The following is a 23,461-nucleotide window of genomic DNA, read 5'->3' on the forward strand; positions in this document are numbered from 1 at the left end:
CTACAAAATAAACGTACCGAGTACGTATTACATCGACTAAAAGCAAACCAAAACGACATACACAATCCTAAAAACAATATAGAATATTGGCCCTACAGTATTTGAATGCTATATTTATGGTCGACCTATGAACATCAGGGTTTAATTGAAAGCTATATTTATGACATACACATACCATCCTTAATCCAAACACATTATTAGTAAGACACAAAAGTGAGAAACAACAACCAGAATCAATGGTTCAAGAAAGAGGAATTCTAGTATCTGTGTTAATCTTACTAGGCTTCGGGTTTTCGGCTTGTATCGACACAATCACACTCACTCGACCAGTTAAAGATGGGGATCTTTTGTTCTCTACTGGAGTAACTTTTGCGCTTGGATTTTTTAGCCTCGCAAACTCCAGCGACAGATACGTAGGTATTTGGTACCACAAGATTTCAGAGCAAACAGTAGTTTCGGTTGCCAATAGAGACAACCCGATCACCAACTCGTCTGGTATCTTATCCTTTGACCCAACCGGGAACCTCGTCCTTCAAGAAAAAGATCAAAGTTTTGTGTTTTGGTCCACTAACGTTTCCGGATTGGGGAATGATCATGATTTTTCAGCTAGGTTGTTGGATTCGGGAAATTTTGTGTTATTTCAAGGCACAAACAAAGAGGTTTATTTATGGCAAAGCCTTGATTATCCTTCTGGTATGTATCTTTCAGGTATGAAGCTTGGTTTAGATAGGAAAACCGGTTTGAATAGGGTGATTTCGTCTTTGAAGTCTACTGGGAATCCTGGTGTGGGGGATTGTTCATGGAAATTGGAGTTTGTTGGTTCAACTAAAATGTTCCTTCTTGTTAAAGGTATGACAAGAATTTGGCGTGCGGCTCATGGACGGTCGTGGATTCAGTGGCATACCACTGATGGTGAATGATCCTATCATTCATCCTACTTACATAAACAACGACGATGAGGTGGTGTTGTTTTTCCAAATGAGCAACTCGTCCGTTTTTTACTAGATTTTTCGTTACCGAATCTGGAACCATAGAGAGGCTAATTTGGAACGAGGTAGATCGTAAGTGGATTGGGTACTGGTCGGCACCAAAAGACTTGTGTGACGGCTATAACCATTGCGGCCCTTTTGGCATTTGTGATCCGAATATAGCGGCCACTTTTGAGTGTGACTGCCTTCCTGGATACGAGCCACATTCACCGCAAGACTCGCGCATATGTGATAGTTCCAAAGGGTGTATGAGAAAGGTTGGAACACAGATATGCAAGGACAAAGACGGTTTCGTTGAGTTAGCCAAGGTTACAGTACTAGAAAAAAGGCCTTTAATGACATGCGTCGATTTATGACAAACAATTGTGTGTGTCATCATAAAAATGTCATATTTTTTAAAAACTTGAGAATTTATGACATTTATTTTTGCATGTCAGTGTCATAATTTCAAAAATTAACCCCCCCCCCCCCCAAAATAAAAAATCACCCCGCCTAAAACTTCCCCCTTACAACACCTGCTCCTTTTCTCATATATCTCAAATATCATTAAACCCTTACAGCGCCTCTCCTTTTCTCCTTCAACCACTGCTCACCACCACCACCACCACCGTCGATCAATAATCTGGTAGGTTCTCCCTTCTCAAACATTCATGAATCTGATAACATTCATGAATATGATTATATGGAATCACTTTGGTCTAATGTTAATTATTCTGTGATTACTGTGTGATCTTGGTTTAAATGTGTGTGTTCGTATGTGTGATAGTCAGCGAGCAAACGCTCGGTTTGCTTTTGTGAACTTCATAAGTCGTGAAGCGGCGTTACGGTTTCGAGATGCGTTTAATGGGAAGCGTTGGAACATGTTTGAGAGCTCAAAGGTCGCGGAGATATTAGGAGCCATGATTCAGGTACTTTTAATTAATATTATTATTAACTAGATAGATTCCGGGTCGATGTTATTGACAGCCATACTCGTACAACTTATCAAACCGTACGGCGGGACTGCAAGTAGAGGCGAGGCGATATAGCAAAAATGCACATTGCGGTTCCGAACCTACGAAGTTTGGTTGGTATCTGGTTATGATGCCGAAAGTAAGGTAAAACATGAATTCTTCCACACATAAATACAACAATTTAACATATTTAAAACATAAAAAAAGAACCTAGCGAACAAAAAAAACACACGTGTTTCAATTGCGAACTGATACAAATTCGTTGATTCTTGAATCGTCGAGCAAAAAGAAACGTGATAAATAACTCATGTGTTGCGCTTGCGAACTAACGCGAATTCGGTCTGAATCGACGTTGTCGGCATTAAATCCCACCAAGAAAACAATGTGTTGTGGTGGCGAACCGACACGAGTTCGGTCAGTATCTGTCACACCCCGACTAGCACAATGCGGAAGCGTAAAACGGGAATGTAACAGACACCTCTGATATCAACACATTGTTTATAAAGAAACATTACAAACTAATTTACAATATATTACATTTCTTTGTTCTATCGTTGTTTTCCAGTCTAGGTGATATAAACAAAACTAGTTCATTAACTATACATTCTTACTACTAACATCCTTGCCTCTATTCACATAGAATCAACCACACACTTCAGGTAAGTAACAGATCATCAAATTACTCCAATTTAGGTACACCTGAAAAGCAGTTTAAAACGGGTCAACTACTAGAGTTGGTGAGTTTCACGAGTTTCAAGAAATCAGTAATGAGTACTCAAAAGTCAACACTTGTAATCATGAAATAAGTATGTATGTATGTAAATGATGTATGTGATGTAATTGATGTATGTGATGTAAATGATGTATGTGATGTAATTATGCTAAGCTATAGTGAAGCCTGGACTGTTCGTGCTGCGTGCCTCCATTTCCCACGCTCAATCAACCACTGTGGCCCCTTTCCGCCACAACATGCCCCGGTAGCTATGTCTAACACTACATAGCTGGTTCGTAAAATTTATGGTCATGTGCAAACGGTTTTGGTGTCTCGGCAAACCGTGCCGGCTCCGTTTGGGTTTGTCAAACCAATAGTACTATTCACAAGCCACCGGCTCGAAGTTAATCACTGTGATCGTGGGGACTTTCGTGTGTTAGCACTTAGATAATTCACATCATCACATGTTTCAGATAAGTATACAGATATAATCAAACATGATTTTCACCCCAAAAGTTCGTAAAACAGTTTAAAAGTGGGGTCATGAAACTCACGGTTTAGTAGATAATCAGAACTGTATCGGCTCGTGGTTTGTTCGGTCCGCTATCAGTAGTTCCTATAATCAATATTATAATAATATTAATATTTTAATATTATTATAATCTCAATACTAAATTGGGCTGTATAACTAATCTGGGTGTAGCTGGAACGCCCAGAAAGTGGCCATAGGCTTAGGTTGTGATGTTGTTCAATGTCTAATACTTAAAACCGAACTTGGCTCAGACTCCCGTTTTCCCAGCTAGGCCAAGTTGCTCGTTTACGCGTTCAGAAAATAGTTATGGGAAAATAAGCTTGGGTAAATGCATTGGTTAATAAAATGATTAAGTTATAAAGAATGATCACATACTGGGGTCCCGGATTAGCCACGGGACCCGTTTCCGTTTATTCAGTTTGATTTGAGAAGAAACGCGCACAATCCACCCGGATTGTCCAGCTTTCTCATAGAAAAGTTCGTTTTTACTTAATTAATCCAAAAATATGATTTTTGATCACTCTTGATGTTTTGATATTTCCGCAGGTTCGTTAGACGCGAACTTGCCGGTTGTTATAAAAACTGAATTTATTTAATATTCAAATTAGCATAATTAATTAACCCTTAATCATTAAATTATGAAAATTTAGCCACTTATCAATTAAAATATGTATATTTTTATAAAAATATTTCTGGAATTATTTACTGATTTATTAATTTATAAAAATTCAATTTATCAGCTATATTTCGCCCGAAAATCGTCCGTTTATCCCAAAAAATTCCAAAAATTCCACAAAAATTCCTGAATGCTCAAATCATGTCCCAAATCAACCTGTACCAATTTCAGAATGTAAAAAGTTCGTGCGATATTATTTTCGGCCCAAATTCGGCTATAAAAATTCACACGAACGCAAATAAAAAAAACACCTTTAAACTTCTCCAAATGATCCCAAAATTCATATGTGATCAAAATAAATCAAATCTGAGTTCCCAGAAAAATTTTATAAATTTTGAAGTATTTTAGCTATTTTTCCCAAATAAACGTCCTAATTCAATAATAAATTCGCCAAATATTCTCGGATGGTCGAAAAATTACCAAATTTGAACAGGGACTCATTGACATGGTCCCTAATGTCTTTGTAAAATTTCAAGTAATATGCACATCACAACCTTAACCTAAATTGCCCATAAGCGAGTATTTTAGCATTACCTTAGCGGGTTTGGCTCGTTTCCGACCTTTTAATCAAGTTTTCAGGTTCTTGTGCTTCTAAGAAAGCTAGTTACAAGTCCTATATCACAAACCAAGCAATATTTCATCAACATAACAGCCCTTAACTTAGGGTTTCGGCTAGTGCACAAAAACGAACTTTTGAACCGTAAAAACGTCGTTTCAACCCTTTAATCCGTGTTTATGGCCAAAAAAAACTATCAAAACAGGTTCCTTACCATGTGTATGATCAAAACATGTTTTTGGACCAATTTTAGGATTTTTACACGGTTAGGAATGATTTTTAGTAACCAAGACATGTTTTTATGGTATTAAACAAGTTTAAACAAGTGTAAAAGTAGCTTATTTAAGTTGTTTACCTTAGGGTTTCTTGATTTTTGGCTGGAGAAGAAGTTTATGTCCAGAATTTTCAAGAAATAATGTTGAAAATATCTTGTATCTAGTTTAAATGTGAAAGAAAAAAAAGGGGGGGGGGCTGCTGCTGCGATCGGACCATCATGGGCCCACTTTGGGCCCATTTCGGCCCAAGTTTCTGATTTCTCAAGCCCAAAAACGAAAAGCCCAGTCCAAATTTAGTTCGGGTTCGGTTTTTGGCCGAAAAACTTATCGGGTGCGACAAACAGCGTGAAAACAAGTGTTTTTCGGCTAGTTTTGTGTAAAATTATAAAAGCATACTATATATTTGTAAAAATCAAAAATATTTTCACGGATCGCTTAAAACATTTCAAATAAGTGTTTGGTAAGTCTTTTTCGGCTTAACGGATGATACATTGCTTGGTTAGTAACTATCTTTCGCGTTTAAATCTATAGCGGGCGGTTAAACGAGCATGTTTTCGTTTAACTTGTTTGCTATCAAACTAAGACCATATTTCTAATATTTTAGCTTGTATAGATCGTATATCACTTATAGATGGCCCCCCGAGATATCTGGGTCATAACCCGACCCGTTCGGTTAATCGTTCGTTTGTTACGCAACAGGCGTTTATTTGCTTAATTGGTAAATACGTACTGAGGTGTACCTTGTTTTGGCTCAAATGTCACAGTATCGGGTTACAAAACCGAAACTAAAGCGATAAGTTAATTCGTCCACACTCACAATACAACAAATTAATTTATTTAAGTAAAAATGACCTAACGTAAACAAAAAAATATACGCACGTTGTGTCCGCGAATTGACACGGATTCGTCTGGAATCAACGGACAAAAAAAGTCGAAGCAAAAAAACTACGTGTCGCGACCGCAAGCTAACACGAATTCGATATTAAAACCCTCATTTTACAAATTAGAAATAAAAAATAAATTAAAATAAAAAATCGACCAACCACGTGAGACCACGTGAGACCAATCAGGTGGTTACGTCACCAAACTTCTCAATTATTATATATAATAATTATTTTGTATTATCTATTTTTATTATTATTATTATTAAAATATTAATTAATGTTACTTTTTGTAATTTTTAGGGTAAAGAAGGTTTGATTAAGAACTGTGAGGCTATGAGTTTTGCTTTTGGCTCCGTTGAAGACATGCCCGTGTGGTTTTCACCAGCAAGACATGGTGTTGGTCAAGTTAGAAATCAAATGTTTGTGGTGGATAAGTTTTAGGGCATGTTGTTTGGTAGCATTAGGGTATGAGAATAATAATATGTGAAATAGGGTAGTGTCTATAGTGTTAAGTAGGGTGGTAGACATGAACACCAGTGCCACTGTCACACGTACGAACACACAGTTACACCAGGAGCACACAGTAATTGAAGAAGCAAACATTCATGAATCTGATTATATGGAATCACTTTGGTCTAATGTTGTTAATTACTTAGGTCTACTGTTAATGAAATCTGATTATATGGAATCACTTTGGTCTACTGTTAATTATGCTTAATAATAACGAATATTAGGTGTTGAGCATGTAAAATTTAAATGTTCTAATAGTTAAGTAGGGATAGTGGGGTATTAGTATTGTACATATGATTTGTTTATGATTTGCTGCATGGTGTTGTATTGTGTACACATTTTACATTTGGATTGTGTAGGTCCTCTAAATGGATCTCAAGACTTGACTCGGATTAATCCGTGTTGTTGGTTAGCGGAAATCACCAACGACACTCGGATCTCGGATCTTAGTTTGTTTATGTAAAAGAGAGAAAAAGTGGAGATGGAGAGAAAGAAGCTTTATTTCCCTTCAGTTTCTCTTGAATGAGAGTGTTGTGTGGATAAATGGGTTAAGTAGCCCTTTTATAGGGTCCCCATTTATCTAAAGTTTACATTTTAACTTACAAAATAAACGTACCGAGTACGTACTACACCGACTAAAAGCAAACTAAAACGACATACACAATCCTAAAAACAATATATAATATTAGCCCTACAATCTCCCTCTAGGATTAAGTATGTCGAGGAACCTTCGTCAAGTTCCTTGCTTCGTCTTTATTTCTTGTACTTGTCTTGATCCAGTACTTGTCTTGATCCAGGATCTTGAACCAGATTGGATCTTGAACAGTTCTTTATTTTCCGGTCTTGTAGACTTGAACTTCAATCTTATTTTCTGAGAAAGATCAACAAAAAATTTTAGAAACATCAGATGCGGGAGGCTCGACATCTAATTTTCTTTTGTTAACTTTCTTGAGTCGGCAGGTTTCATTCCTTGTCTTCAGACACAATCATTTCATCTTTAGGTTCAATCACCAACTTTCACGTTCTCGTTTTCATTTAAGCGCTTCAGCATCTGTAACTCCAAGCAGACTTGATTTTGATCCACCTGTCCATGTACAACTGCTCAAAAGCTAAAACAAATAAGATTCGTTCACAGACCCTCTCGAGGGTCAAGAAGAAATCGTTCATAGGCCCTCCAATTTCAGTCCCTCAACTTGTAAATGATTTGTTTAAGTCTCAGATTTCCAACAAACTTTGCATGAACGACCTTGACAACAAAACACATGATTTTGAATGAAACAAAGTTTAACAAAATATGTACGAACATAATAAAGTTTAAAATTTTTTTGGCATTTTCATATATTTTAAATATAACAAAAATATATACATAACATTTTGAAGTTGAAACTAAAATAAAACAAAATCAAAATAAACAATAAAAGATAGGAGTAAAGATGAAATTAATATTATATACCAATAATATTTACAGAATTTTTTAACGATTTTAATATTTTTGTGAGAAAGATCACAACATGGAATCATATTGATTTGCAAAGTCCTAGATCGCGTTTCCATTTTGATATTATTATGTCATAATTTCATCACCGACTGTAGATATCATCCATTTGTTTAACCTGACAAGTTTTTTGATGCCAAAGTGATACGTTTAAAGTACAATTAGGCACGGTGCTTATGTGGTCCCCACTTAATCAGACATGTTACTGATTCCATCATATCTCGGGCTTACTTTGTGTTGACATATCACCTCAACTTGACTTAAACCTTTCTTATTTGATCACAGTACTCTTATTAACATACTTGACACTTTATGCTTTATTTTTGCACACTTGACTCAATCTAGAAATATTAGAAGGCCTTAACAATTAGGTCTAGTATGACTACAAACAGAGAAAGTCCAAGGCTTGAATAAAAATAAATGAAGAAATAAAACAGAAGTTAAAATCCTAAGATAGACTCTTTTTCGACTCTTTTTCTTGATCATTCTTTTTTTTTTTTTCTGTTTTTCTTTTTCTTTTCTTGACTCTTTTTATTTTTCTTTTTCTTTTCTTGACTCAAAGAAAAATTAAAAATTGACACCTATTTCATAAGACAACTGTGATCAGGTAAAGAGAGGCTTAGGTATGACATGTATAATTACATTTCTGCCTTCATGAATATGACTTCACGGAATCATGCAACCGCTTCATAATTGTATATCCACTAGTACCGGCAGAAATTTAGGTTTATATCACCCGACACTTGTTTGTTTGTCAAGCCTATCTACACATCTGTGAGTGATTTTGTAGACTTTTGATCTACTCTTTTCATGCGTTAGGATCATTGCATATCAATGTACTATCATTTTTCAATGGTCGGATCAATTTCTCAAAATTTAAAAATTTTAATTATCCGACTCCCTCTAAGCAGGAGCTCCCTCTAAACGGGACAATTCGTTTTAGATTTTCTTAAAAGTAATATAAAATCTTTTTGGTAAATCAAATGATTTGTTTTTGCTTTTCTTAAGATGAATTGAAAATCTTTTTGGTGAGTTAAACTTAACTCATTTTCTCCCTCTAAAATTGTGACATATTTGAAAAATATTTACAATTTTAAAGCAAAAAAATAGATAGGCTGTTTTAATCAAAATTGATCATGCCTAGCGATTCGACCAGAAATTCAAATCGGGCATAATTGAAGGCTTTAGTGAAAAGGTCTGCAAAGTTGTTGTCAGATAGACTATCTTAAGCATGCATTATCACATTGTGTAACAAAGTTGAAGAGATTCAAACCGAGATCCAACAGCTGATGCTGGATCCATCACTTCAGAGAAGCAGTTGGACGATGTTGGTTTGAGAAACGCTCAAAAAGTTGTTGTTAAGCCATTTAAACAAGGCTTCCCTTCCATGAAGTTTGTCCTCCCATGTCGCTTATGAAAGACTTGAATCCGCCATCAAATGGTTTAGCATCAAATAGCAAGGGTTTGTCTCCCATCATATGCCGGGTGCAATCACTATCTAAGTACCTAATACTATTGATAGTCCTCCTTAATTGACCCTGCATGCACTAAGCGTTCAAATAAACATGGGTTCCTGGGATACTTTTGTCCCGGGAAGGTCAACTGTAAATCGACCAAACTTGATTTTATTTCCTGAAAACCATTTATTTCTTGGTAGAGCCTCAATTGATGAAGAACAGTCCTTAGGAATCCAAGCAAAAACTTGTTCCTTAGTTTTGGAAATTTTGAACTTTTCTTTTCTTGATTTTAAAACTGTTTTTGGTGAATCCTCAGACTTTACAGTCTTAGGATCCTTTTTGATTTTATCCTTCTTGGTTTTCCAAAAAGGTTTATTTTTGTGTTTAACTTTATTTACTTTGGATCTCACATCAATTTCACTGGTTTCACTATCAGCTTGATCAGTCCTTGAATCAGGGCTACTAAAAGCTTCTTTTGGGGACCGACTAAGCCGCCTTTGAATATCAAGCTGTTGCTTGAACCAGTGCTTGCAATGTCTTGCAAGGTGAGAAGAGTGACCACAAACAAAACAACACTTTCTCCTGGGAGTGCCAAAGAACTCATCTGAACTATAATGTGGTTGGTGTGGTGGGAAAGGTGATCCTTGGAAAGGAACATGATTATAAAACGCATTTGTGTAATATGGATCAACAAAATTTTGTTGATAACGACCATAGTAGTTGTTATCATAGAAGTTGTATGGCTGAGGATTTCTTAATTGATTGGTTGTTTGAGGAAATGATCGTTTATTTGGTGGAACATATTTACTCGAAGTACTTGTCTTTTCATTTTCAAAAACTTTGCTTTTACTTAAATTATCCTCAGTCTCACAACTTGATGATGAACAACTTGATATGTTCACCTCAATAGGCCTACTTTCGTTGACACATTTTTCAACAAAAGTGTCATCACAAACGGTTTCACAATCACAACTCGTGTCCGTTTCCACCGACCCACTTTCTTCTACACAACCAGCTTCAAAAGATACATTGATGTTAGATTTATCAGACGATGGGACTGGAGCAGCAGTTTGCGACACCGCAGGAACAAATTTCACTGGTTTTAGTATTCTACCAACCCCATATGACATTTCTTTCTCGGGAGATGTATTATAGCTAAAGTGGGGCAAGCTGGTGTAGTTATCATTGAATGGTGGTGGTACGGCAGTGTAATCATACCCCAGCCCCACTTTAACTTTAGTACTTCTATGGGCTCCAATAAGATCATCTAATTTCTCAAATGATGCTTCAAATCTTTCAACTTGCTTTTCTTTTTCCTTTTTGTCAGAAACTTCAAGTTTTAACTTTTCAATTTCATCTTTTAAATCATTAATTATGTTTTTATAATAAATAACATTATGCTCTTTTTGAAAAATTTTAAGTTTAAGATTTGCAACATCATCATGTTGTGTTTCAATCTTCTCAACGTAAATCTTGTCAGCCTTTACATATTCAGCATTTAACTGACGAAGTTTTGCATTTTCTTTCAAAACTTCATTCTGATGATATCTGTTATGGCACGGATTTTCAGTATCCTCAGCAATGGTTATGTTCAGAACAGATTCAGGATGCGGTATCCTCCAAGGTAACAAGTATCCTAATTACATTATATAACTAACACGATCTTTGCTACTTTCCATGTTTACCAGGTCAAAGACGGTTGCTTGATCACCCGAGAACTTGCACTTGCTGTTATTAGAACGTGACCAATAAGGAAACGTGCTGATAAGAAGAATTAATGGCTAATTGATTTAGTCTAGGAATTTCCTTAAATATAGGATTTCTTGTTAGACTTAATTTGTTATAAATAGAGCTCAAAACCGGATCATAACACACACTCTAGACACACGAGACTTACTAGTACTCGCATTCTCTGTAATCACGATCAAGTTTGAGCTCCACCATTGTAATCACCTTTGTTATTAATAAACCGGTGGTGATAGTTTTCACCGTCCGGGGTTTTTTGCTTGTTATCCTAAGGATAACGGGTTTTTTCCTCGAAACAAATCTTTGTGTTCAAGCACTTTTACTTTCATTTTATACAAGCACCTAGTCCCGATTACTAATTTGGTTACGAAATTACCATTGTCAATTTTTGACCAAAACAGTATCTATAATATGTGACCTTGTTAATGCAAGCTTGAGAACATAAATTATACCTCATCAGCATGTGATGTGTCGGGAATGATAGGACATGCACGACTGCTTTCACCTGCAGCACTTGTCCCAACTTTATTTTCATTGGACTGATTGTTCATTTGAAGCTAACCTTCCATTATTTCAAAAGATTTGATGGTAGAAGCCAACTCTGAGAGTGTCATGGTATACAGGTTTGTGGTTCTCTTTATGGTAACAACATTGACGCTCCATGTATAAGGCAGTGAATTCAACAGCTTGTGGTTGATTTCAGAGTTCGTGATGTTGACACTAGCAGCTCTGATTCTTACCATCAACTTTTCAAACATTTTTACCAAGTCCAACACATTTTCACCTTGACGATGGTTGAACATATTGAATTCTTCTTTCAGCAGAGCCTTCTTGTTTTCTCTAATCTCGGTATTTCCCTCAACTTTTTCAACAAGTGCATCCTACAAACCCTTTGCACTTTTGTGTTCACGTAGAGTTTCAGTAATTTCATTTGAAAGACAAACAGTTAAAGTGAGGTATGCCTTCTTATCTTGCTCTATTAATGTCTTATCATTTTGATCATAATTTTCATCGGCTTTTGCTTGTCCCCCATTTGTAGTGACTACCACAGGAACATGAGGACCTACCTCTAAACATCTCATCAACTCAGAGTCAGTCAACGAAATAAAGTTTATGAACCTCCATTTGAAATCAGCAAACTTGTCATCTAAGGTCATAAACTTTGGAGGTTTAGTATTGGTTCCCACTTGGTTCTCAAGCAACAAGCACCCCTTCAACAGCTCAGAATCAGTACTAGCCATGGTCACAACAGTCTCAAACACTTAACAGTCCCTAAACAGTTTGATTTTTAACAAAAACAAGAATTTCGTGCGAAACAGTCTCAAGCTAAACGAAACATTTTGAAGAGACGCGAAGCAGTCTCAAGCGAAGCGAATTTTCTTGATGCGAAGCGAAATGATCTGGTGCGAAGCGAAAAACTTTTAAAACCAGAATTTTTTTAAGTAGAAAAAAAAAATTAGGGTTTTTTTTTTTGCTACAGTACCGAGTCGCTACAGTGTTTCGCATGAGTTGCAACAGTACCGAGTTGCTATAGTGTTTCGCATGAGTTGCTACAGTGTTTCGCATGAGTTGCTACAGTGCATGCGAAACCCTTTTTTTTGCATGAGTTGCTACAGTGCCGAGTTGCTACAGTACCCCCCCCCCCCCCTCGTGCGAAGTGCTACAGTACCTCGCACGATGCGACTGCTACAATACCCGGGATTGCTACAGTACCTCGGCGATAAGACTGCTACAGTACCCAGAAGCGGATTTCTTTTTTATTTTTTTTTTATTATTTTTTTAAGAATATGACACCTAAACTTCCAAAAAGTCAAAAAGACTTTAGTCTAAAAATCACTAAATCGGCATAGATCTGAGTTTTAAGCCGAATCTGAGCTCAGACACAAAAATTTAAAATACTAAAAACTTAGATTTGGTGATTCTCGTGTGTTTCTAAGGTGTAAGGGACTCCAAAAGAGATGAGTAACACGAAATCAACCTCAAATCCAACAAAAACTAAGATCAAAATCCGAAAAGTTTGACCCGAAAACCACAAAAAGTCGAGCCGAAAGCTCTGATACCACTTGTTGGTCCTCTAAATGGATCTCAAGACTTGATTCGGATCAATCCGTGTTGTTGGTTAGCGGAAATTACCAACGACACTCAGATCTCGGATCTTAGTTTGTTTATGTAAAAGAGAGAAAAAGTGGAGATGGAGAGAAAGAAACTTTATTTCCCTTGAGTTTCTCTTGAATGAGAGTGTTGTGTGGATAAATGGGTTAAGTAGCCCTTTTATGAGGTCCCTATTTATCCAAAGTTTACATTTTAACTTATAAAATAAACGTACCGAGTACGTACTACACCGACTAAAAGCAAACTAAAACGACATACACAATCCTAAAAACAATATATAATATTGGCCCTACAGATTGAAAGTTTTATATTTAGCTAATCAACGGCTGGTTTTCTGTCTGATATTTAGCTAATTTGTAATCATCCGTGACATGCTAGTGTTAGGGTTTCATCAATCAATCATGTACATCTAGCGTCTGTCTGTCAACAGAATGAGAATTGTAAATCTACACTGACAATTGCATTTATCTGCTAGGTGAAGAAACAACGAAGAAGATGAAGAAAAATCCTCGTGTGTTTATGGGTTTACACGCCTATGGAGCATCGCGTCAAAGAATAGTCATCAAAGAATAGTCATCAAGGTTAATTATGTTTCTCCCTTTAGTAATTAATTAATAATATGTAATATTATTATTATTATGGACAAGAAAAGAAAAAGAAGAAGAAGATATTAACAATTAGTATCCTGCTGTTTGTTTGCAGCTTTTTGCTGATGTTGTGTCTAAGATAGTCGAGAATTTTCGAGCACTCTGAACTGGTCTGTCTGGCCGCCCCCATGCTGTTTCAATTAATTGCATTATATGATTCATTATCAATTATTATTATTATTGTTGTTGTTGTGTATTGCAGGGGAAAAGGGGATTGGACCAATTACTGGGAAGCGATTGCACTACAAAGGATCTAATGTCCACTTATATGCTCTACACTTCGCTATCATGGTATGCTTCTTCAATTCTGCCTTCTGCTAATTATCTCAATCAATCAAATACTTACTTGCAAAGTCTTTGTCACCCTTCAGTGGAGAAATCATTTTACTGTGAGAAATTAATCATAACCGCTGATTTTGTTGATCTATGGCCTATATTTATTATGGCAGTTTTGTAATTAATTGGTTTATGAACTTAATGAGTTTTTAAGATAAAGGGCATGATAGTAATTTATCTTAAGAGTTGAAAATTGACCATGTCAATCAATTTAGCATATCATGCTACCGTCCAAATATAGGTTCCGTATCTTCCAAAAATAAAAAATATCATCTCAAATATTCCTTCCAAAAATATGCTAGTGGTTACAAGAAACAATATTTCTTCTCAAAAAAATTTAGTGTTTCTTTCTATATTCTAAAAATTTGATGTAATTAATTATTAAAAATCATAACATAGTGCATGTGCCTACTATTTAAACAACGATAACTTTTTTTTTTGTGTAAGAACTTAATTTTATTATAACCTTTTGGTATTAGGTAATTCCAAAAGAAGTTTTTATTATATAGGATGTGTAGAACAAATTTGTTTACTATGTTGGATGTATATGATAAAATCCTTTAGTGTCTAGGGTGTGTAGGATACGACTGTTAACGATTTAACGTGTCTAGGGTGTGTAGGATACGATTGTTAACTATTTAACGTGTAAGGTTTGTAGGATAAATATGTTTACTTTGTGTGGTCCGTATATATAAATTGGTGTGTAGTATAAAATCCTTTAGTGTTTAGGGTGTGTAGGATATTATTAGGGTGTATAGGATAAATATTTTTAACTTTGTATGGTCCGTATATGTTAATTGGTATGTAGGATAAATAAGTTTATTGTGTAGGCTAATATGTTTACTTTGCTCGATAAAGTAGTTGTATACATGTATTTTGCGTAGGATAAATAAATTTATTTGTACGTGTAGGGAGTGTAGGATAAGTATATTATAGCTTTTGGCTATATGTTGTCGAGTTCTAATATTAATAGTATAGACCAATGTCCTCTTAAGAAAAAAATAAAGGCAATTATTCAATTTTATCTGCTATATGCTGTACAATAATTATTATGTATGTCAAAATATGTGATTTGCGTGATATATATGTTTATGTGTATAAAGAGGACTACCAAAAGGAAAAGAATAATTTGTGTGATTTAATCATCTTTAAATCAATAACGTTCCATCCTCCAACGTTTATATGCATAACAATTAAAAAACCTGAATAATTTTAAATGTATTAAAAGACAAATAAGTTTAAATAAAAAGAGTAGATTAGCATTCCAAACTTTCAAAACTTAAATACTTACTAAATAAAACAATTTGGAGCTTTATCATTATACCCTTGTAATTAACTAAAAGAAAAAATCTGATTGGTTCAAAGGATTTCTCACACTTCTTACACTAATATGATTTCTCCATTGAACTCAACCCTATATATATATATATAGGCTAAGTATAAAATAAAAACCCACTTGAGTTGTGAAAACTCTAGAAACCCATTCTCAACGACATGTTTTTAATTAATGTTTAAATCTTGTGGTTAACAATTAAAGTGAATAAAAAATGTAAATATAAATATAACTTTTTCTCTCCTGAAAACATATATAAAAATTAGTAAAAAATATTAAAAAATAGCAAAACATTTTTTATTTGATATTTCGATATTTTGAAACAATAGATATTACATGTAACAAAAAAAAACGATGTTACATAGGGTTTTCACGTATTTTCACAACTCAAGTGGGTTTTCATTTTAACCTTACCCTATATATATATATATATATATATATATATATATATATATGAAAGATTTTAATTAAAAACCATCAATAGTTGTAAGAACTTGATAACTATCTAAACCAACAAGAAATTGACACATAACTAAAATTGTCTCTTAGTCAAAAGGTTAAATTAGTCATTAACCCAATCTACTAAATTTGTCTTTTTAGTCATTCAAATTTTGACATTAATTTGAACTTTTAACTTGTGTCATTTTTTATATGTATTATCATAATTATTTGTATTTTAAATTTCTTATTTCTTTGCTTTAAGAGTTTAATTGTGAAAAATAGATTCAACTTTATGAAGACGTGTAATTATTTTAGAGTTACGACCACGTGATTAGCTTCATCCCAGATCCGACGACCACGTGAACAGTAATGTTTTTTGTTTTATTTTTGAAATTAAACAAGTGGAGAATTTAGAATAAGTAGACGAAGATACTTTCTTATATATTGATGGGTATGTACAACCACTAATTTGTGATATGATTTTTTGTATGTAATAGGAAATGTTCCGTGTAAGTTCAAAAAATATTTGATTCATTGTTACCTATGATTAATATTATTAGCGTTTGTGTATGTGTATTACATTTGTATAATTTGTAATATATTTAAATTCTGTAATCTATGTAGTGTATGTAACTTGTATAATTTGTGTGACTTGGATAACTTGTGTGATTTGGCCAATTTGTGTAATTTGGGTATTTTATGTAATATTTGTATTATATGTTGTGTAATTTATGTACCTTGTGTAACATATGTATTTTTTTGTATTTTGTGGTTGGGTAATTTATGTAACTGATGTAAATGTAATCTGAGTATTTTATGTTATATGTGTATTTCGTGGTTGCGTAATTTGTGTAACTAGTGTACATGTAATTTGAGTAAGTTATGCTATTTTGTATTGTGTAGTAATTTGATTCAAAAAATTAGTTTTTTTATATAAATTTTTTTTTTGATTAAATAAATAGTTAAATATTAAAAATCAATGAAAAAAAATATAATTTGATGTTTTGTCTTTTTGTGTGTGTATTTTTACTTAAATATCCATTCACCATTTAATAATATTATTTCTTTCATCTTTTTTTAATTTTTTATTGCACTTTAATTTGCAACCACAAATTCATACATAATTAATTAAACATGTGGTTCATATTAAGTTCTTAAAGTTCTTATAACTCAAAAAAGTTCTCAAATTATCCCTCCCCTATATATATATATATATGTTAGGGTTAGATTAAAATAAAAACCCACTTGAGTTGTGAAAACTCTAGAAACCCATTATCAACCACATGTTTTTAATTAAAGATTAAATATTGTGGTACACAATTAAAGTGAATAAAAAATGTAAATATAAATATAACTTTTTCAATCTCCTGAAAACATATATAAAAATTAGTAAAAAATGTTAAAAAATAGCAAAACATTTTTTTTTATGTTTCGATGTTTTGTATTAAATGTTACAACATATTACATGTAACAAAAAAAACGATGTTACATAAGGTTTTCGTGAGTTTTCACAACTCAAGTGGGTTTTCATTTTAATCTTACCATATATATATATATATATATATATATATATATATATATATATATAATTAGTAGGATGATGATTCATTTTAACATATATTAATAATAATAATAATAATACCTCTTTTTCCTTGTTGCAGGGAGGTAATTTCGGTAGTCATGATGGTATGTATTTTTATATAAATAATAATCAAATCTTACTTTTGGTAAGATGCTTAAGTATTTCTTGGTATGTTGGTTTGCAGGCACCTGTGGCGAAACCATCTATGGAAAAACTTTTCCAGGTACAACATTAACAATCATGACATTTTTGTTATTATTAGTACTAGTACTAGTTGTATCTGTAAGTACTAATACTTTCTGCGGTTTTTGTAGCTGAGACGAATCCAATGGGTATTGGTCAATGCAATGCAGTCACGACGGTAAATGCAAGACCAGGTGCCACTGGATCTCAGTTCGCTATACGCTTCAAACGTACTCCCCATTCGAGGTAGGTAATCACAGGTGGATGCATTTCAAGTCAGTTGCTTTTAATAATGGACATAGTTGCCTGATTATTAATTATTAACTTATCACATAGCCCTTGTTTAACTAGAGCCATTGTTTTGACCCCTCGCTTATATGGCAGCAACGAGGCTGTTTTCGGAAGGGTGATACAGGGAATGGGCTTTCTTTCAACGCTTATATGCGGGTAAAAGTCAACTGGATCAACAGCAAAGTAAGCAGTTTAACGGTCAGAATAATAATAATAATAATTAGAATAATATTAATAATAATAATTAGTTTAACGGTCCGCTTTGCTTTGGTACCTGGAACTAGGCCCGTAAACAAACAAAACAATCTTTATTATATGTCTTAATTATTTACTATTTTGTAATTTTGTAGTGTCTAACTCAGCCGAGATGTACCGAGTGTGGTTACTATATCTTAAACTTCATGAAAGAGATCATTCATGAAGGACTTCAAACACTCGTCAATAACAATGTAAGTATAAGTTAGATGTTTAATTATGTTTAATGTTGACCCAAATCGTTTCTACTCGACCAAATTTTGAAGTGTTTTGTTTGTGTAATTTTCTTAGGTTTGGGGAGGCAAAAGCGAGTACATGGATGTGGATATTGATGTTGTTCGAGAGGAATGGTCAAGTTATACCTCCCAGTTTATTTTTCGGTAGTGATATATGAGTATGGTAGCTTTTGAATATTAACGCTTTTGAATATTAACAAATACTTTTGTTATTTAACTTTGGAATATTTGTAACATTTTGATTTACGTTGTCTAATATATATATAATTTTGATGCTATATTTGTGTATTTGTGTAAATTAGTAATTATGCAATATATATTATATAATATTTTAAAAAAAAGTAAACGATGACACACCTAAATGCTTGTCATAAACTGGTGTCATAAATGTGAGTAACGAAAGCGTGTCATACTTGTATGTCATAAACGCGCGTCACAAATGAGTGTTATTAAAGCGTGTCATATAATATGACACGCAAATGCATGTCATTGAAGGCCTTTTTCTGGTAGTGTTAAGGTACCCGACACATCGATGGCACGTGTAAACATGAGTTTGGGGTTAGAAGCGTGTAAAGAGTTGTGCTCGAGGAATTGCACGTGCATGGGGTATGCAAGTGGCGATATTAGTAAAGCGTATGAGGGCGGAGGTTGTATTACGTGGTATGGGGAAATGAACAATATAAGGACATTTACAGATGGGGGCTAGTCATTTTATATTTGGGTTGAAGCCAATGAATTAGGTGCGCCATCATTGCATTGATAAATTTTGTTTTGTGACAAATCATTTTCAGGAAAAAATTACCAAAGCAGCTGACTTTGATAACATAATTTTCAAAGGGCTAGGTATACGCACTCCGTCTAACATGTAATCTCACAGCATTTCAAAAAAACATCTGGATAAAGGTTGGACGACCGTTTTAAACAAAAAAAATTTAAGTTTGATCATCTATTGGTGAGAACGGTCATCTGGATATTTGACAAAATAGTTATTCCGACCAATAATTTACATAGTTTGAACCCCCCCCCCCCCCCTATGGTGGTCTTTAGATGTTCAAATGACCGTTTGAACCAATATTTTTCAAAATTAAACTTTTTTGTTCAAAATGGTTATCTAAGTGTTTTATGAATGGACGTTTGATTGTGTGAAATAAAATAGGGGTGGTATAGCAATAGCATGACCTACATCCAGAAATAGTAATCGATACTTAGTCCACTTCTTTCTAGTCATTTCCTTTCTTAGGCTAAGGCTGCTAATTAGACATAGCTTTTGACCAATAAAGAAGTGGCATGTGTCACCAGTATGCTAAATTTAGCCTACCAACTCACATCATTTGCCGGCTAAATCCAAAAGCCTAAAGATCATGATCTGGCTAAACCTATTATTTTGCCCAAACCACAGCGACCATCTGTGTAGTTAACTACTATATTTGTAATAATTACTTGTCATGAGCTCACATCATCTCTGATATTTCTTCTTAACTACCATGGATGCAGTACTGACCAAGTGACAATAACTTCGTAAAGTAATTTGAATTAAAGAGTTGTGGTTAAGGATATGTAATCAAGTCATAACTTATGACGATATTATATGGAAGTAAAATAAGCTCATATCAGTTGTCATAATCTTTGATGATATTAAATTACAGCCAAGTATTCATCAAAGAGGCAAAGCAAATCGAATAAAGACCGATATTTGTTATTTGGGATGATAATGATTGCAGTAGGGTTTGTCTTGTGCATCTCCATTTACTGTTATGTAAGGAAGAAAAATGGTATGTCAAAATTTATATATTTTATCTTTGTAAGAAAGGGCTCAACGCGCTAGTGCATCTAAAAATGAGTAAATTGGGATCAAATCGTAGTATAAAAAACCTAGACTTGTTTTTGGTGGGTTGGAATTTGGCTTGGGTTGTTTTCCGGGTCAGTGCAGTTTCATTGTTATTTGCTTGGAGTTATGCGCGCTTCAAGAAAAAGAATGAAACTCACATAGATGCATGAATATACAAGTTTTCACTATGTCTTGATGGGTTGATGCAGCCAATCGAAACGAAGGTGAACCTGGGTTCGATTTTACGAATAATTTGAAAACCTTGGAAGGGTCTTACATGGAGAAGGATATTGGAAAAAATGTTGATTTAGATGTGTTTGATTTGAGCATAATAGTTATAGCAACTGATAACTTTTCTCCTTTAAACAAGCTTGGAGAAGGTGGATTTGGCTCCGTATATAAGGTAGTGTCTTTTCAATCCTTATAATTATCATGGCCTTTTTGGTTAAATATAATTGTTGTTAACTAATAATAAAATGAATTACTCAGGCTAAGCTACTAAATGGGCAAGAAATTGCCATCAAAAGATTATCGCAAAGTTCAGGTCAAGGGATGCAAGAATTTAAAAACGAAGTATCATTGATAGCAAAACTACAACACAGAAACCTAGTCTGCCTTTTGGAATATTGTTTCCGTAAGGAAGAAAAGATGTTAGTGTACGAATACTTACCAAACAAAGGCTTGGATTCTTTTATCTTCGGTTTGTTCTCTAACTTACAATTAAGTTCTTAAACTTCAGCTACTTCAATTTCGAAATAATTTTTTCAAACTCTGAAATATTTAAATGAAATGGTTTCGATCCTAGACCCAGAAAGGGCATCTCTTTTAGATTGGAAGAAACGGTTCCAAATCATTCAGGGGATTATGCGTGGACTGCTATATCTTCATCACGACTCTAGGCTAAGGATTATCCACAGGGATCTAAAAGCAAGCAATGTTTTGCCAGATACAGATTTTAACCCTAAAATTTCTGATTTCGGATTAGCGAAAATATTTGGAGGGGATGACGAAGAAGCTAAAACACGTAAAGTTGTTGGAACTTAGTATGTGTAGCTCTTCATTGTATAATTCAACTTTGATTTATTTCATTTATCTAATGATGACGCAATATGATCGATTTTAGTGGCTATATGTCTCCGGAGTATGCAATGGAAGGCCTTTTTCAGTCAAATATGATGCTTTTAGCTTTGGGTGCTAGTTATGGAGATAATAAGTGGTAGGAAAAATAACATCTATTATAAGGAGAAATCACTTAATTTGATCGTGCATGTAAGTACATGACTCATTTTGATCACATATTTCCTTGTTGATTATTCAACCCATCATTTGAACTTTATCATAATCAACATCGTTGTTAGGTTTGGGATTTGTGGAAACAAGATAAAGCTTTGAAGGTAGTCGATTCATCTCTAGGAGATTCATTTGATGCTTGTGAAGTTCTTTTATGCATCCATGTCGGTATCTTATGTGTTCAAGAATTGGCTAGTGATCGACCTACAATGACTGGCGTAGCTTTTATGTTGAGTAATCATGAAACAATGCTTCCTAGGAGATTGGCTAGTGATTATTCAACCCATCATTTGAACTTTATCATAATCAACATCGTTGTTAGGTTTGGGATTTGTGGAAACAAGATAAAGCTTTGAAGGTAGTCGATTCATCTCTAGGAGATTCATTTGATGCTTGTGAAGTTCTTTTATGCATCCATGTCGGTATCTTATGTGTTCAAGAATTGGCTAGTGATCGACCTACAATGACTGGCGTAGCTTTTATGTTGAGTAATCATGAAACAATGCTTCCTACTCCAAATCAACCAGCATTCATCTTTAGACAATTGAATTATGGTAGGGACTTACCATCTACGTCAGCAAGTGGTGGTGATGGCTCTGTCAATGAAGAAACCATTACCATCCTTCATGCCCGATAATTTTATAGTATGTTATAGTTAATTTCTTAAGCCATAAACAAGGCATGTAAAACATATAATATGTCACGTCTGCCAAACATCTTGAATAAAGTTGTTTGCAAGTAACTTTTCTAATAGTTTGAACAATATGTATGTAATGGGTTAGTACTTGTAGGTTAATCTTGATGGGTTAAAGTTGGGTCATGTACCTGAGTTCATGGGTCTTGTTTTAACGAGTCGAGTTAGTTTGTGTTTTAGTAAGTTCAGGATTGCTTTCAACTTTTAGTATGTAGTCTTTTCATTTTGTGCTCTTTAAGCTAATTATTATACATATTAAAAAGGAAATTTCTTCATCCGCATATATCTACTAATCAATTTACTATTCACTTTACTCTTTTTTTTCTTTTTATTAAGTTCGCTATTTTTTTTTACATATATTGTGTTTTAATTCTTTTTACTTAAATTTACTTTATTATTTGTAATTTATATATTTTTTAACTTTTAAAAATATAGTATAGATTGGTATATTATTAAACGGTTTTTATATATTTCCTTTATTTTATCTTTTGTTTTAACTAATTATAATATTTAACGAACTATATTTTTAAACCTTAAACTTGGACAAATGTCGGTTTTACATGTTTTATTTGTTGGTTAAAATTTTCTTAAACTTTGCTTTCGTATTTGTTGTGGTTGGTCTTTAAAATGACAGAAACTTTTTCCATGATTTAAAATTATCCCATCGTAACATGTTTTTATATCCGTGTTTCGACGTTTGATCCCATGCCTTTAAAATATGATTTTTTGGCTTACAAATTAATGTTTACCAATTTGTGCTGGTACTGCAGATATTAACCGAATTTGTGTCGATTCGCAACTGTAACGTGCTAGTTTTTTGCAGTTATTTTCTTTGTTATATTAAAATTTTGGGAGTTATCCAATTTACGTTTCTAGATATACCGATTCTATAACGTGAGAGCAGGTAACTAATGTTATTGTTGGTCATTTTCATGTCCTTGTATGTTTTAGGCCTCTTACGACTTGCAAGTGGTACTCTCATATATTGGTAATTGCTAAGCCTAATGGCCTAGTGCGGAGTCAAAACGCCGTTCAAAAAAATTGTTATCTTAACTAGTGATGAGGCTTTATGGGTCTTAAATATTCAAACATTATGTATCACTTTTAAGTTAAAACACGCCCTTAGCATAGACACCATCACACTAACTCGACCCGTAAAAGACGAGGATATTTTGGTCTCCCAATCTCCAACGCAACAGATACGTGGGTATCTGGTATAACAAGATTTTGACGCAAACTAGAGTTTGAGTTGCCAATAGAGACCGTCCCATAACCAACTGATGCTAGACTGTCGCTATCTAGTCAAAAACAATTAAATCTAGTGTCCTAATCACCTTAAGCTAGTCAGGGTAAGTAGGGTGTCCAACCACAAGGAGTATGTGAAACCGATTCCTAACATTATGAAGTGAATTCTATCAAAGTGCTGATCACACTAGCAAAAAATTTAG

At 34.0% G+C, this 23,461-nt stretch overlaps 1 pseudogene; it reads left to right on the forward strand.

Annotated features, from left to right (window-relative positions):
* Positions 1-236: 236 nt before the first annotated feature.
* LOC143625330 (G-type lectin S-receptor-like serine/threonine-protein kinase At1g11410) lies at positions 237-21,956 on the forward strand (annotated as a pseudogene).
* The last annotated feature ends 1,505 nt before the right edge of the window (positions 21,957-23,461 follow it).

Source organism: Bidens hawaiensis, unplaced genomic scaffold (genome assembly GCF_021521415.1).
Source record: "Bidens hawaiensis isolate Kalapana, Puna unplaced genomic scaffold, B.hawaiensis_p1.1 tig00004101_1, whole genome shotgun sequence".
Lineage (NCBI taxonomy): Eukaryota > Viridiplantae > Streptophyta > Magnoliopsida > Asterales > Asteraceae > Bidens > Bidens hawaiensis.